The following is a 14,618-nucleotide window of genomic DNA, read 5'->3' on the forward strand; positions in this document are numbered from 1 at the left end:
ACGGTTGAAGGCAGCCGAGAAGGCCTATTTTGACAGACCCTCATTGGTCAAATTACAGAGGATTACGGCACTGCGGTCTGCACTAAATTCACACAGATAGCAAAGAAGGAGCTGGCTTTTGCAAAGCAAAGGTTATACGAGCATGGTGCCAAGCCAGGCAAATACTTAGCATACCTTGCCAAAAAGAGAAGTGCCCCACAAACCATTACAGGGAAGGGTCTGGGAACCTAACAGTGATTCTAAAAAGATTAATGTGGCATTCCAGAGATTCTACTCTAAATTATATCAGTGTGAGAATTGTGAGGAGGGGCAGGCCAAAATGGAATCCTTTTTTAGAGATCTGAAGCTCCCGGGTGTGACTCCCGAACAACAGTCCTTTCTCAATGCCCCATTATCAGAGCAAGAAGTGCAGGAAGCTGTGAGGCAGCTTCAGAGTGGAAATGCGCCCGGTCCTGATGGACTTCACTGAATTCTATAAGGAATTCTATAAGTATATTGTCAGGCCCGATGCTGAATATGTTTAATGATTCATACAGTCATGTTTGTCTCCCACCACCTCTGAGAGAGGCCAATATTTCACTTATCCTGAAAAAAGAGAAGGATCCAGAAGACTGTGCTTCATATAGTCCTATCTCGCTCTTAAATGTGGACTTTACGATCCTTTCTAAGGCTCTTGTGTTAAGGCTGGAGACTGTGTTGCCTTCTATTATTTAAGAAGATCAGACGGGCTTTACAAGATAATATATGGCTTGGAAAGGGTGGACGTTAGGAAATTGTTTCTGTTAGGCGAGGAGACTAGGACCTGTGGACACAGCCTTAGAATTAGAGGGGGTCAATTCAGAACAAAAATGCGGAGACATTACTTCAGCCAGAGAGTGGTGGGCCTGTGGAATTCATTGCCGCAGAGTGCAGTGGAGGCCGGGATGCTAAATGTCTTCAAGGCAGAGATTGATAAATTCTTGATGTCACCAGGAATTAAGGGCTACGGGGAGAATGCGGGTAAGTGGAGTTGAAATGCCCATCAGCCATGATTGAATGGCAGAGTGGATCGATGGGCCGAATGGCCTTACTTCCACTCCTATGTCTTATGGCTTCATAAAGGGTCACAGATCCTCCAATAATGTTAGGAGGCTGCTTAACGTAATTCAAGCATGCCAACAGCAGTCAATACAGGGATTGGTGATTTCTTTAGGTGCCGAGAAGGCATTTGACCGAGTTGAGTTGCCGTACCTTTTCTATACTCTAGACCGGTTTGGTCTGGGCGAAGTTTTCATAAGATGGGTAAAGGTTCTCTACAGTGTACCTCTCGCTGTGGTCATTATCAACGGGGTACGATCAAGCAATTTTGATATTTCTAGGGGCAGCCGGCAGGGCTGTCCCCTTTCATCATTAGTTTTTACGTTGGTGATTGAACCGTTGGCAGAGGCCATTCATGGGGATCTCAATATATCAGCTCCAGAAGTGGGGTCAAAATTACATAAGATCTAGCTGTGTGCAGATGATGTTCTCATTTTCTTGACAAATCCAGCAGTTTCAGTGCCTTGCCTGATACAATGCATTCACGCGTTTGGCGCTTTTTCAGGGTATAAGATTAGTTTTGGTAAATCAGAGACTATGCCTATGGGTAGTCTTACGAAAGAATTGGCTCTTGAGAGTGACTATAGATTCCCAATTAGGTGGTCACAGGGGGGTTTTGTGTATTTGGGCATATTCATTACTCCAGTTCTGGACTGGCTGTTCAAAGCCAATTTTACTCAATTATTTGAAAAAATTAAACAAGATCTCCAAAGATGGGAGGCACTTCCAGTCTCATGGTTGGGTCGGATAGCGCTTATTAAGATGAATATTCTCCCTCGTTTGCTATACCCTATACGGATGCTCCCCCGATTTTCAATAAACAAACACTCAGGAGACTGAACAGTTGGTTCAGCTTCTCTATCTGGACCATAAACGGCCCCTCGTTAAATTAGCCAAACTGCAGTTGCCTCACAGATTGGGGGGAGTAGACCTTCCGGACATTAAAAATGACCAATTAAGCTCGCTTTTGACCTACGTAAGTGATTGGGTTTGTGGGGACCCTTTCAATATGCTAGATATCAAAGTCTCCCAGGCAAGGTGCCCCCTTACCAGTTTGCTGTTTTTGGACAAGGTGAGGATGGTTAGGGAATATTGCCATAACCTAATAGTCATCAATACTGTTAAAGCATGGAGGGCAATTCGGCAGAGGGAAGGTAATATTGGCAAAACATCTTTGTTTACACCTTTAGTAGGTATGCCGAGTTTTCAATCAGGTATGATAGATTCAGGGTTTAAACTTTGGGCAGCTAGGGGTATATCTTGCATGGGTGATTTATTTGAGGGAGATGTAATGATGTCCTTCGATCAGTTAGTACAGAAGTACGAGTTACCCAATAGAGACCTCTTTCTTTTTATTCAAGTTAGGGATTTTATTCAATAAAGGACTACACTTTAGACTGATCCCTACAAATCTGACATAGAAAGAGGGGTACTAAGGGCTAAGAGTATACTGTCTTGTCAGTACTCTATATCACCAGTTGGGGGGTGCCACCTCAGATGAGTCTGATCGACTCTGCAAGATGTGGGAAAGAGAGCTGGGTGTTGAAGTTTCTTCAGAGGCATGGGAGGATATTTGGGAGAATGCAAGGAAGATATCAACTTGCAATAGGACACAGGCTTTACAGTTGAAGACTCTCCACAGGGTCCACTTGGCCCCAGACTGTTTGTCAAAATTTAAACCAGGGGTAGCTTCAGCATGCCCCAAGTGCAAGGTCTGAATGGGTACTCTTACCCATTGTCTTGGGTCTTGTGACAGGCTTCAAATATATTGGAGCGCTATGGTGGGTGCAATGGAGAGGATTTTAGGAGTAGGGGTGGAGAAGGGCTCTATTTCGCTCCTTTTGGGCCTACCCATTATATTTCCTGCAGACTCGCATAAGGCAAAACTTTTCAATATGCTTACATTCTGTGCAAGGAAGAATATCTTGCTTGGTTGGATATCAGAAAACCCCCCAGGCCTGTCGGGTTGGCGGAAGATTGTTATGGAGCGCACTCCCCTGGATTTTCTCACAAATATGGTACACCACAAAACTGAGAATTTTTACAAGACATGGCAACCCTTTTTGAAATACCTGGACACAGATTTATCTGCCACACTACCAAGGGCTTTTATATAACCGTAACGATTATGTTTCATGAGTCCAATATCCAGGGAGGAGGAACTGTGAATGTCTTTTGTTTGGCTGAGCTGAATTATTACTATTTATTTAGTTCGTTAAATAGCTAGTTTAGGTTTTTAAAAAATTTTATACTTCTCTATATATGTTTATACATTCGTATAGGAAGGTGGGTTGGGGAATTTGTTTTATTATTTGGGTTTAGTTTTGTACTATTTTTGTACTGTTTCGAACTGCATTGTTTTGTATTTGTTGTAATATTTAAAAGTCTATTTTTTTCTTAATAAAATATATTATTATATAATATTGAACTCTATTCTTTGTGCCAAAGTAAATAACTTCCCATTTCCCCAAGTTATTTTATAGTTTTGCATGTTTTGTGATTTTATCTGTAGTTTTGCTCCTCCAACTCTTTCACTATTTGGATTCCTTTAGAATGATTAGATCTTTCTTGCTTCTGAGCTCACTACAAGAAAAGTATTGATGACCTTGATCCCTGAATGATATCCCACTTCCCATGACAATAAGGTCTTTACTAATCAGTCCAGCCATGCTACCTCCTTTGCCCTCTCATATTTTCTGCACACTCTGTTTCTGTGAATATTAGGTGCCTAGTTCTCAATTTTTTAGCTATATTCTGATTATTGGCATTGTATTAATTTCCCACATGGCTATTTGTGCTGATAGTTCACCAACATAGAACATAGAACAATACAGCACAGAACAGGCCCTTCGGCCCACGATGTTGTGCCGAACATTTGTCCTAGCTTAAGCACCTATCTATGTACCTATCCAATTGCCACTTAAAGGTCACCAATAACTCTGACTCTGCCACTCCCACAGGCAGCGCATTCCATGCCCCCACCACTCTCTGGGTAAAGAACCTACCCCTGACATCCCCCCTATACCTTCCACCCTTCACCTTAAATTTATGTCCCCTTGTAACACTCTGTTGTACCCAAGGAAAAGGTCTCTGATTGTCTACTCTATCTATTCCCCTGATCATCTTATAAACCTCTATCAAGTCACCCCTCATCCTTCGCCATTCCAATGAGAAAAGGCCTAGAACTCTCAACCTATCCTTGTATGACCTATTCTCCATTCCAGGCAACATCCTGGTAAATCTCTCTGCACCCTCCCCAAAACTTCCACATCTTTCCTAAAATGAGGCGACCAGAACTGCACACAGTACTCCAAATGTGGCCTTACCAAAGTCCTGTACAGCTGCAACATCACCTCACGACTCTTGAATTCAATCCTTCTGCTAATGAATGCTAATACACCATAGGCCTTCTTACAAGCTATACCACCTGAGTGGCAACTTTCAAAGAGCTATGAACATAGACCCCAAGATCCCTCTGCTCCTCTACCTTAATAAGAACCCTACCGTTAACCCTGTATTCCGCATTCTTATTTGTCCTTCCAAAATGGACAACCTCACACTTGACAGGGTTGAACTCCATCTGCGACTCAGCCCAGCTCTGCATCATATCTAAGTCCCTTTGCAGCTGACAACAGCCCTCCTCGCTATCCACAACTCCACCAATCTTTGTATCGTCTGCAAATTTACTGACCTACCCTTCGATTCCCTCTTCCAAGTCATTAATAAAAATTACAAACAGCAGAGGACCCAGAACTGATCCTTGCGGAATTCCACTTGTAACTGGGCTCCACTTGTAACTGAATATTTACCATCTACTACCACCACTCTCTGACTTTGACCGGTTAGCCAGTTCTCTATCCAACTGGCCAAATTTCCCACTATCCCATGCCTCCTGACTTTCCGCATAAGCCTACCATGGGGAACCTTATCAAATGCCTTACTAAAATCCATGTACACTACATCCACTGCTCTACCCTCATCCACATGCTTGGTCACCTCCTCAAAGAATTCAACAAGACTTGTAAGGCAAGACCTACCCCTCACAAATCCGTGCTGGCTGTCCCTAATCAAGCAGTGTCTTTCCAGATACTCATAAATCCTATCCCTCAGTACCCTTTCCATTACTTTGCCTACCACCGAAGTAAGACTAACTGGCCTGTAATTCCCGGGGTTATCCCTATTCCCTTTTTTGAACAGGGGCACAACATTCGCCACTCTCCAGTCCCCTGGTACCACCCCTGTTGACAGTGAAGACGAAAAGATCATTGCCAATGGCTCTGCAACTTCCTCTCTTGCTTCCCACATAATCCTAGGATATATCCTGTCAGGCCCGGGGGACTTGTCTATCCTCAAGTTTTTCAAAATGCCCAACACATCTTCCTTCCTCACAAGTATCTCCTCTAGCTTACCAGTCCATTTCATATTCTTCTCTTCAACAATACGGTCCCTCTCATTTGTAAATACTGAAGAAAAGTACTCATTCAAGACCTCTCCTATCTCTTCCGACTCAATACACAGTCTCCCACTACTGTCCTTGATCGGACCTACCCTCGTTCTCATCATTCTCATTTTTCTCACATACGCATAAAAGGCCTTGGGGTTATCCTTGATCCTACCCGCCAAAGATTTTTCATTAGGATTCTCCTAATCCCTTTCTTCAGCTCCCTCCTGACTATCTTGCATCCCTCCAACGCTCTGTCTGAACCTTGTTTCCTCAACCTTATGTAAGCCTCCTTCTTCCTTTTTACTAGCCATTCAATCTCCCTCGTCAACCAAGGTTCCCTCACACAACCATCTTTTTCCTGCCTGACAGGTACATACATATCAAGGACACGTCGTATCTGTTCCTTGAAAAAGCTCCACATTTCAACGACATCTTTCCCTGACAGCCTATGCTCCCAATTTATGGTCCTCAGATCCTGTCTTGCAGCATCGTATTTACCCTTCCCCCAATTGTAAAACCTGCCCTGTTGCATGCACCTATCTCTCTCCATAACCAAGGTGAAAGTCACAGAATTGTGGTCACCATCACCAAAATGCTCACCCACTAACAAGCCCATCACTTGTCCCGGTTCGTTACATAATTCACAACACTTTGTGAATTTATATATATATGCATTCTAAAAACTGTCCTGACAATCCTCATACTTCTTCTTGGCTTACTCTACCTAATACAGTATTACATCCTTCCCCAGTACTATCGTGCAGTCTCACTTTGTGCTCATCTTCTCTCACTTTCACTTTTACACACTGGTTCCCACCCCCTGCCAATTTAGTTTAAACCATATTCAACTAGTGAACTTCTTATGAGGACAAAAATATATTTAAAAATAGAACTACCATTATAAACTTCTGTGAAATGGGGCAGATTCATGATTTATGTTTTTCATCTTCCTTTCCTTGAATAACCATCTATTAAGACCATAAGAAATAGGAAAAGGAGTAGGCTATTGAGACTTTCCATCCTGCTCCACCATTCAATAGGATCATGATTAATTTGACACTCCTCATGTCCACTTTCCTGCCCTTTCCCCATAACGTGTAAATTCCCCAACTGATCAAGAATCTGTATATCTCTGCCCTAAATATACCCAGGGTCTCTGACCCACAACTGTCTGTGACAAGGAGTTCCAAAAAAATGCACAACCCTCTGACAGAAGAAATTCTTCCTCTCAGTCTTAACTCTGACTCTCCCATGAGTATTTACCTTGTCAAGCCCTTAAGAATCGTATATATTTCAATGAGATCACCTCTCATTCTTCTAAATTCCAATAAGTAGAGACCCAACCTGTTTAACCTTTACACATAAGACAATGCCTCCATACTGTTGATCTTTCTAGTGAACGTTCTCTGAACTGCCTCCAATGAAACAATATTTTTAAAAATAAAGTGACCAAAACTGCTCTCAGTACTTCAGATGTGGTCTTATCAGCAGCTTTTACAGTTGCAGTCAAACTTCCCTATTCTTTCCCCCAACCCCCTTGAAATAAGGACCACATTCCATTAGCCGTCCTAATTACTTTACTGCTCACTTTCAGTGTTTCATACACAAGTAGCCCAAGTTCCTTCATGTTGCAGATTTCTGCAGGTTTCTTTCTCTATTTTGATAACACTGTTTTTTTTCTCTCCCTTCCAAAATGAACAATTTCACATTTTCCCACATTATACTTCATTTGACAATTTTTTGCCCATTTACTTAACCTATTAATGTCTCTTTATAAATTGTTTGCATCCATCTCCAGAACCTGTCTTTCCATCTATTTTTGTGTCACCTGCGAATTTGGCTATAGTAGGATTCATTTCCTTCCTCCAAGTCATTAATATAAATTGTAAACAGCTGTAGTCCCAGCACTGATTCAGGTCGCCAATCTGAAAAAGAACTCCTTATCCCCATTTGTTGTTTCCTGCCCATTAGTCAATTCTCTACCGATGCCAATATACACCTCCAACACTGTGGGCTCTTACCTTATTGCCATATTTTGTTGAATGCCTTCTGGAAATCCAAATACAACACATTTTACTGGTTTCCCCTCTAACCAAGCTGGTTGAGACTTACTCAAAAAACTCTAATAAATTAATCAGACATGATTTCTATGCTCACACTGTGGATTTCTTTAAATCATCATTATTTTGTTACTTCCAGTCAAGTTTTTTTTCATCATTTGTTAAACACTACAAACTTGTTATAGTTATCTACTCAACTATTCTTAATTTGATATATCTTTGATTATTACAGTTCGTCTGAATCCTGCATCTTACATTTAGAAAGATATTGCTTAATAGATGCAAATAAATCTTATCATGTTGAAAACAATTTCTTACTTTATTTAAAAAAGAATAAGACATTATTCTTTTTTATTTCATTTAATGGTTTTCTTTTTTACTATGCGTATTTGGTGTGGATGGTGGCAAAGTAGGATGCTTCTGCTGGAGCTCCTCTGCTCCACCAGTTCTTTTTCTTTCTTCTACTTTTTTAGTCTCTTGTTCTCTCCTCTTAGCACCGGAGACAAATCTTGGAGCAGCGGTAGGTGCAGGCAGCAAGTCCCAGAGCAGGGAGCCCTGGAACAACACACGGGGCTGCGAGCCCTGGAACAGCGCAAGCAGCGAGCCCTCGACAGCATGTGGGGTGCGTGCCCCAGAGCATTTTGGAGAAGCAACCTCAGAACAGCGCATAAGGAAACAGCCCCAGAGTGGCACACAGGCGGTGAGTCCCAGGCGGCGACCAGCATGGGGGAGGCAGTCGTGGAATTTACCTTGGAGCAGCTGAGTACTGGTACAGAGCAGACTGGAGGCTTGGAGCAGAGGGGGGACAGCTGTTAGACTGGGTTCTGGCTCAGGCAGTCATACCACATATGGAGACCCTGTGTTGAGTTGCTACAATGTTATGTTTATTTGACATTTCCTACCTTATTGTAATTGTAAATCCTTTAATGATGTCCTATTTTTAACTTATTTTTCAACTCTGTAAAGTAACATAACTACTTTTATTCCTCTGTTGTATCCAACATTTGTACCTCGGTACTTGTACCTAAGATGTCGCCATAAGAGGCAGACATTGTAAAAGCTTTTCACTGTAAACCTGCAATACAGTACATATGACAATAAAGGATATTCTATTCTATTCTAAACTACACACCCTCCTCCACCCTAAAACTAAAATATGCTGAATATTAATATGCATTTCTTTCTGAACAAAATACTCTCTTTGTTCACTTATTGGATATGAGTATAATTGGCTGAGTCAGCATTTATTGCCTATCCTAGTTGCCATTCAGAAAGTGGTGGTGAGCTGCCTTCTTGAACTGATGCAGTCCATGTCAATCCTTCTTTAAGCAGTCGTGTTTTCAAGATAGTGGCACACAAAAGCGAACAGTCACCTTTTATCTCAATAATGGCAAATCACTTCAATAGCAGTTCTTAGACTTCTTTTTATTTGTTCATGAGATGTGAGCAACATTTGTTGCCCATCCCCAACTGTCCTTGAGAAGATGGTGGTGGCCTGCTTTCTTAAACTTCTGCAGTCTTTGGGGTATAGTACACTAACAGTATTGTTAGGAAGATAGTTCTAGGAATTTGACCTAACAGCAGTGAAGAAACAGTAACATAGTTCAAAGCGAGTTGGAGTGGAACTTACATGTGGTGGTGTTTATGTGCATTAGTTGCCCTTGTCCTTTGAGGTAGTGGGGGTTGTGGGTTTCAAAGATGCAATCGATTAAACAGCAAATGCATAGCTTATACCGACACACAAGATAGTGGTCACGGACTTAATTTGGCTGATTAACATTTAACAAAATGTTAATTAACATTTGTAGATTTATAAATGAAATAATGCATTTTAAAATTATTTTATACATTTGCATTTACAATCTTTTTCACAGTGATACTTGCTTTATTTTTAGATTTAAAACAATGTACACATTCGAAGAAATCTATAATATGGCAGAAAGATAAAAGGTTAAATTTAAATGGCATTTAATAGCTCGATTATACATTGCTGTATATTTGTGGTTACAACTTATTCAGGAAGCAGTGAGTCAGTAAGCAGGTTCATTTGATTGGCTGCTTTTTTTGGTAAATCATCCTTGCAGCCTTAGCAACAATAACAATTCAAGCTGAACACAGAATTATTTACATAGCTTTGGATCACATATTCTAATACATTATTTTGATATGTCGGACTGTAGTTTATTAAGAAGGAACGAATGGTTACAAAATAAATGCTTAACAAATTAGCATTTCAAATAATTATTTATTTAAATTTGTAATATCTATTTAAAATCCATTTTTAGAAGTAATTTCAATAAATTATCAAAATCACCAAGGATCTTGAGTTTTATTGCATGCAAGTTTAAGACTATGACAATCTCAGAAGACTTTACAATTAGCTCCAGTCATGTTGCTTTCATTTATGAGAAAGCTGAGGAGAAGGGATCACCACTAAACACACATTGGTGCTTTGTTTGCAGAAAATTTTATAAATTTCACAAGCTCTAAGAAATGGAAAAACAATATCTTTTAATAGGATCAAATGAATATACTGGATTAGTGGTGCTGGAAGAGCACAGCAGTTCAGGCAGCATCCGAGGAGCAGTAAAATCGACATTTCGGGCTAAAGCACTTCATCAGGACGTCGATTTTAATGCTCCTCGGATGCTACCTGAACTGCTGTGCTCTTCCAGCACCACTAATCCAGAATCTGGTTTCCAGCATCTGAAGTCATTGTTTTTACTTCAAATGAATATACTCCAAGTGACTTACAACAGTTTTAACACTTTCAAACTCCTTTGATGTGGTTTTGTTATCTTTCAAAACTTGCAGACCTATATTAGCACAATTTTTGTCATGCTTTAGCCTTTGAATCTATTACCCATTAACCACAATATTTAAAAATATCACGCTGGGATTTTCTGTTTTGGAGTTAAAATATAGCTTAGATGTTGTCACATCCACCATGGCTCACAGCAAGCTTTCTTGTGCAGTCATGTGCACTTCAGTTCATTTCATATGCAAGCAACTTCCATGGTGACCTAAATAATGAATCACATGTAGATAACAGGCAAAGTTTCTTGCTCCTACTGGTGCCTTCGAGGGCGAAGGTTATGGTGCCATATTAGAGGCTACCTGGTTATTACTTCACTTGCTGCAAGCCAGGAATTGAACAGGAGGGGATGGTTATCACTCCCATCCAAACTCCAACGAATTCACTTTCTACTTGTCCACAAGTCATCAACAGACAGAAAAACAGAAGAGGGCTCAGAGGCTCACCAGCATTAGCACCTCTTAAGATGAAGCCTGTAACACCACAAACATATTGGCCGTGCGTTCAGCTGTATCCACAACCAACACAGAGGCTGTCACTGTACCTTAGCTTTAGTAGATTCAGGAACAGACTCTGGTGAACACATCAATAACAAGTGTACACAGCTGCTGGCAGAAGAAATACCTGTGGTTTATGATACTCAAAGTACTGCCAAAGCCTAGGAGTATTTGCTGAGCTCAATGCAGAAGTTGTGTCATAACTAGGGTAAACAGCATTACCAAAGTGGGAGGTGTCTTTGATTATATTGGTTGCTTTCCCGAGGCAGCAGGAACTACTGATGGAGTCAACAGGTAAAAGGCTATTTCGTGTGATGGACTGGGCTGTGTTCACGACTCTGTATAGTTCTTGCGTTGTTGAGAACAGCAGTTGCCAAACCATACTGTGATGCATCCAGATAGAATGCTTTCTATGGTGCATCTATAAAAAAATTGGTAAGAGGAGGAGAACTTGCAAGCAGTAGTGATCTCACATTTCTGCTGCCTTTGTTCTTCAAGATAGTCGTGGGTTTAGAAGATGCTATCGAAGGAACCATGATACATTTCTACACTATGAAAGAGCCCTCACTCATTTTTCATTATTTTTTATTTTATTCCTTTACCAATTTCAGTTTGGAGTTGTGAACTGGGAACTGCATGCTAAAGATGCATTGTGGGCAACAGCTTGTGTTAAAAAGAAAATACCAGTGGGACTAGTTTAGTTTGGAAAACTTGGTCAGCATGGATGAGTTGAATAGAAGGATCTATTTCTGTGCTGTATGACTCTATGACAACATGTTTTTGTTTATTTGTGAGGCGAGGCCTGCACGTTAATTGCAGGTTGCTCCTGATCAAGGTTCTGCAGATGCTTCATCATCAGGGAAGAGCATTATGTTTAAACAGATAGCAGAAGGTCAGTACCTGGGAACTGGTTCAGCAAGTCTGGAAAAGATCTTACACTCAAACAGATGGCAAATGTTGAATGGTAACTGGGACCTTGGGGAGAAGACAGTCCGTCTGTCCGGAAGTGGTTAGAGATTGAACTGGATTTTGGACTGTGTTTTCTTTGAGAAGAAACCTGGCTGTTGATGCTACATGGTGGCTCAGTGGTTAGCCCTGCTACCTCACAGTGTCAGGGACCCAGGTTCAATTCCACCCTCGAGTGATTATCTACGTAGAGTTTGCACATTCTTCCCATATCAGCACACATTTCCTCCAGGTGCTCCGGTTTCCTCCCACAGTCCAAAGATATGCAGATTAGGTGGATTGCCCATAGTGTCCAGGGACGTGTAGTTTAGGTGGATTACGATGGTTAATGCAGCATTGCCAGGACAGGGTAGGGAGACAGCGTCTGGGTGGGATGCTCTTCGGAGAGTCAGTGCAGACTCAATGGGCCGAATGGCCTGCTTCTGCACTATAGGGATTATATGATTCAGTCTGCTAGCCATGTTATCCGTGTGCCCTTCATCCTCCCATCCTTAATGTGTTAGCAATCATGATTATGATTTATGTTCCCAAACTTGTCCCACAGCCCTTACTCAATGAGTCCTACTACCCATGCTGAATATTACTGCTCCCCTTACTAAAGTCATCTGCACCCAGAAATATGGTGTATTAGGGGAAAGAGATAGTTTATACAAGGTTTGCTGGAAGTCATAAAGTGTGCTGAGTGGCAAGACCAGTGTAGGGCAGAGTGGAGGTGTTTTCCTTCCATTTTGTTTCTCAGCCATCAGCATTTGAATTGCAATTTTTTTGCAGACATAGCAGGTCAATCAACTCCTAACATTATTTGAAACAGTACGTTTTTGTCAGTACTGTAAGTAGTGGATTGTTTAATCACCATTGTAAAGTTCAGTAGCAGTGTCAACTTATTAGAAGGTGTAGACTTGTAATAGTTAATTAAAAATGATTAATTAGCACATATTAAAGCAAGGAAAGGGGTGTGCTGTGACTTCAGAATGAATTGAATGATTTATTGTCACTTGTACTTAACAAATAACTAGTGACAAATGTAATATGTCACCATGCTCCAGCGCCATTTTGAGTTACAGAGGATATTAAGATACAAATAAAATATAACTAAAAAGAGAGTTTTTCCTCCCATCTGGTGCTTCGTTTGACATCGGTGGGGAGGTCTCCATGCTCCATGCATACCAATACCCGCTCCTCAAAGTCTATTTCAGGAATCCTGCTCAAGGGCAACCATCACCTCTACCACTCCACCAGGAGTACCAAACTGGGCCACACCACTGCCGATGCAACAGCCAGCCACATGGATCTGCCAGGGGTACAGATTTGGGCCCACCACATTGCTACAGCTGAAGCCCAACGTCCTGATTCCAGCACCGCATGCATTCTCCATCGATCACAGAAACTGCCCTGCTGTCTCTGCCATCATGAAAGCCACCGCCACCCCCTCAAGTCCTGCACTGTGGGCCCACTAGCATCGAAGTCGCCACCCTCCAGTGCTATCTCTTGCTGCAGGGTCTGCAATCAAACATGAGCATTTCTGGATGCTGCTGTGATCCAGGGTAAACACATCTGCAGTAAATGCTTATGTCTGCAAGAACTTTGCAAGTTGCAATCACTGTGGCATAACAGGGAGGGGGAAAGTTACCTGGACACTTTATTCCAGGAGGCGCTCACAATTCTTTACGTGGCTTTTTCAAATATGGTCAACAGGAAGGTGTGATTGCAAGTGAGGCAGTAACCATGCACACAGATGACAAGGACCAGAAATGACTGGGGTAACACAATGATAAGAGGACAAGCTAAACAGAGGACAATCAGAATTTCTATAGGCATGGCACTCATCCATGGACTCAATCAATAAACACATTGACCTAGACCCAGTATACTGACCACTGCAACCAACAAGCAGGACCGACAGGCGGAAGCAGCAGAATAAAATCAAAAATTCCAGAAGACACAGTACAGCAGTGCTTCACAGGAGGCTCAAAAGCACTGAGGATGTCACTTAGGAAGGGAACAAAATACCTGTAAATCAACTTCTCAGCTCAGCGAACATACCCATAACTATGGCTTTAATAAGACCATAAGGAATAGATGTAGGAGTAGGCTGTTTGGTCCCTCAAGCCTACTCCACCATTCAATAGGATCATGGCTGATCCAACATTCCTTCCGTCCACTTTCCAGCCTTTTCCCCATAACTCTTGATTCACCTACTGATTGAGAATCCATCTATCTCAGCCTTAAAACTCTCTCAGCATTGACTATACCCCCACTGCTCTTTCTGGATAGATATTCCAAAGACTCACAACCTTCTGAGCAAAGAAATTCACCTTTACTGCCCTTTTTTCTAAGATTATGTCATCTGATCCTAGACTCTCCCATCAGGGAAAATATCCTCTCAGCATTTACCCTGTCGAGTTCCTTCTCTTTCTCCTTTCAAATAAAGCATTCCCAACATCTTCAATCTATCTTCACAAATGAAATTTCTCATCTTGGAGAATTCCTTCAGCATTCTCTTTCATGTGTTCACATCTTTCCCAAAGTGTAACACCTATAACTGTAGTCCAGGCATTAGTGATGTTTAACCAGTGTTCACTAGTTATTTATTGTTCACATCACACTTATCTGTATTAAATTCTCACAGCTGAACTAAATTGCAAGAGCAAGACCTACTAGCCTATGTTTACCTTCAAAAAGCTTGTGCAAAGTCCTTGAAGTTAGCAAAAAATAATTTAGCATTTGCAATAGCACTCTCTGCATATTCTGAATCATGA

General features: G+C 41.5%; 1 protein-coding gene across 1 annotated transcript in view; it reads right to left on the reverse strand.

The window, feature by feature from the left end:
• armc2 (armadillo repeat containing 2) overlaps nt 1-14,618 on the reverse strand; it is a 225,590-nt gene that overhangs the window by 159,175 nt on the left and 51,797 nt on the right. The window lies entirely within an intron of this gene.

This window comes from Hemiscyllium ocellatum, chromosome 3, assembly GCF_020745735.1.
Source record: "Hemiscyllium ocellatum isolate sHemOce1 chromosome 3, sHemOce1.pat.X.cur, whole genome shotgun sequence".
NCBI classification, from domain to species: Eukaryota; Metazoa; Chordata; class Chondrichthyes; order Orectolobiformes; family Hemiscylliidae; genus Hemiscyllium; species Hemiscyllium ocellatum.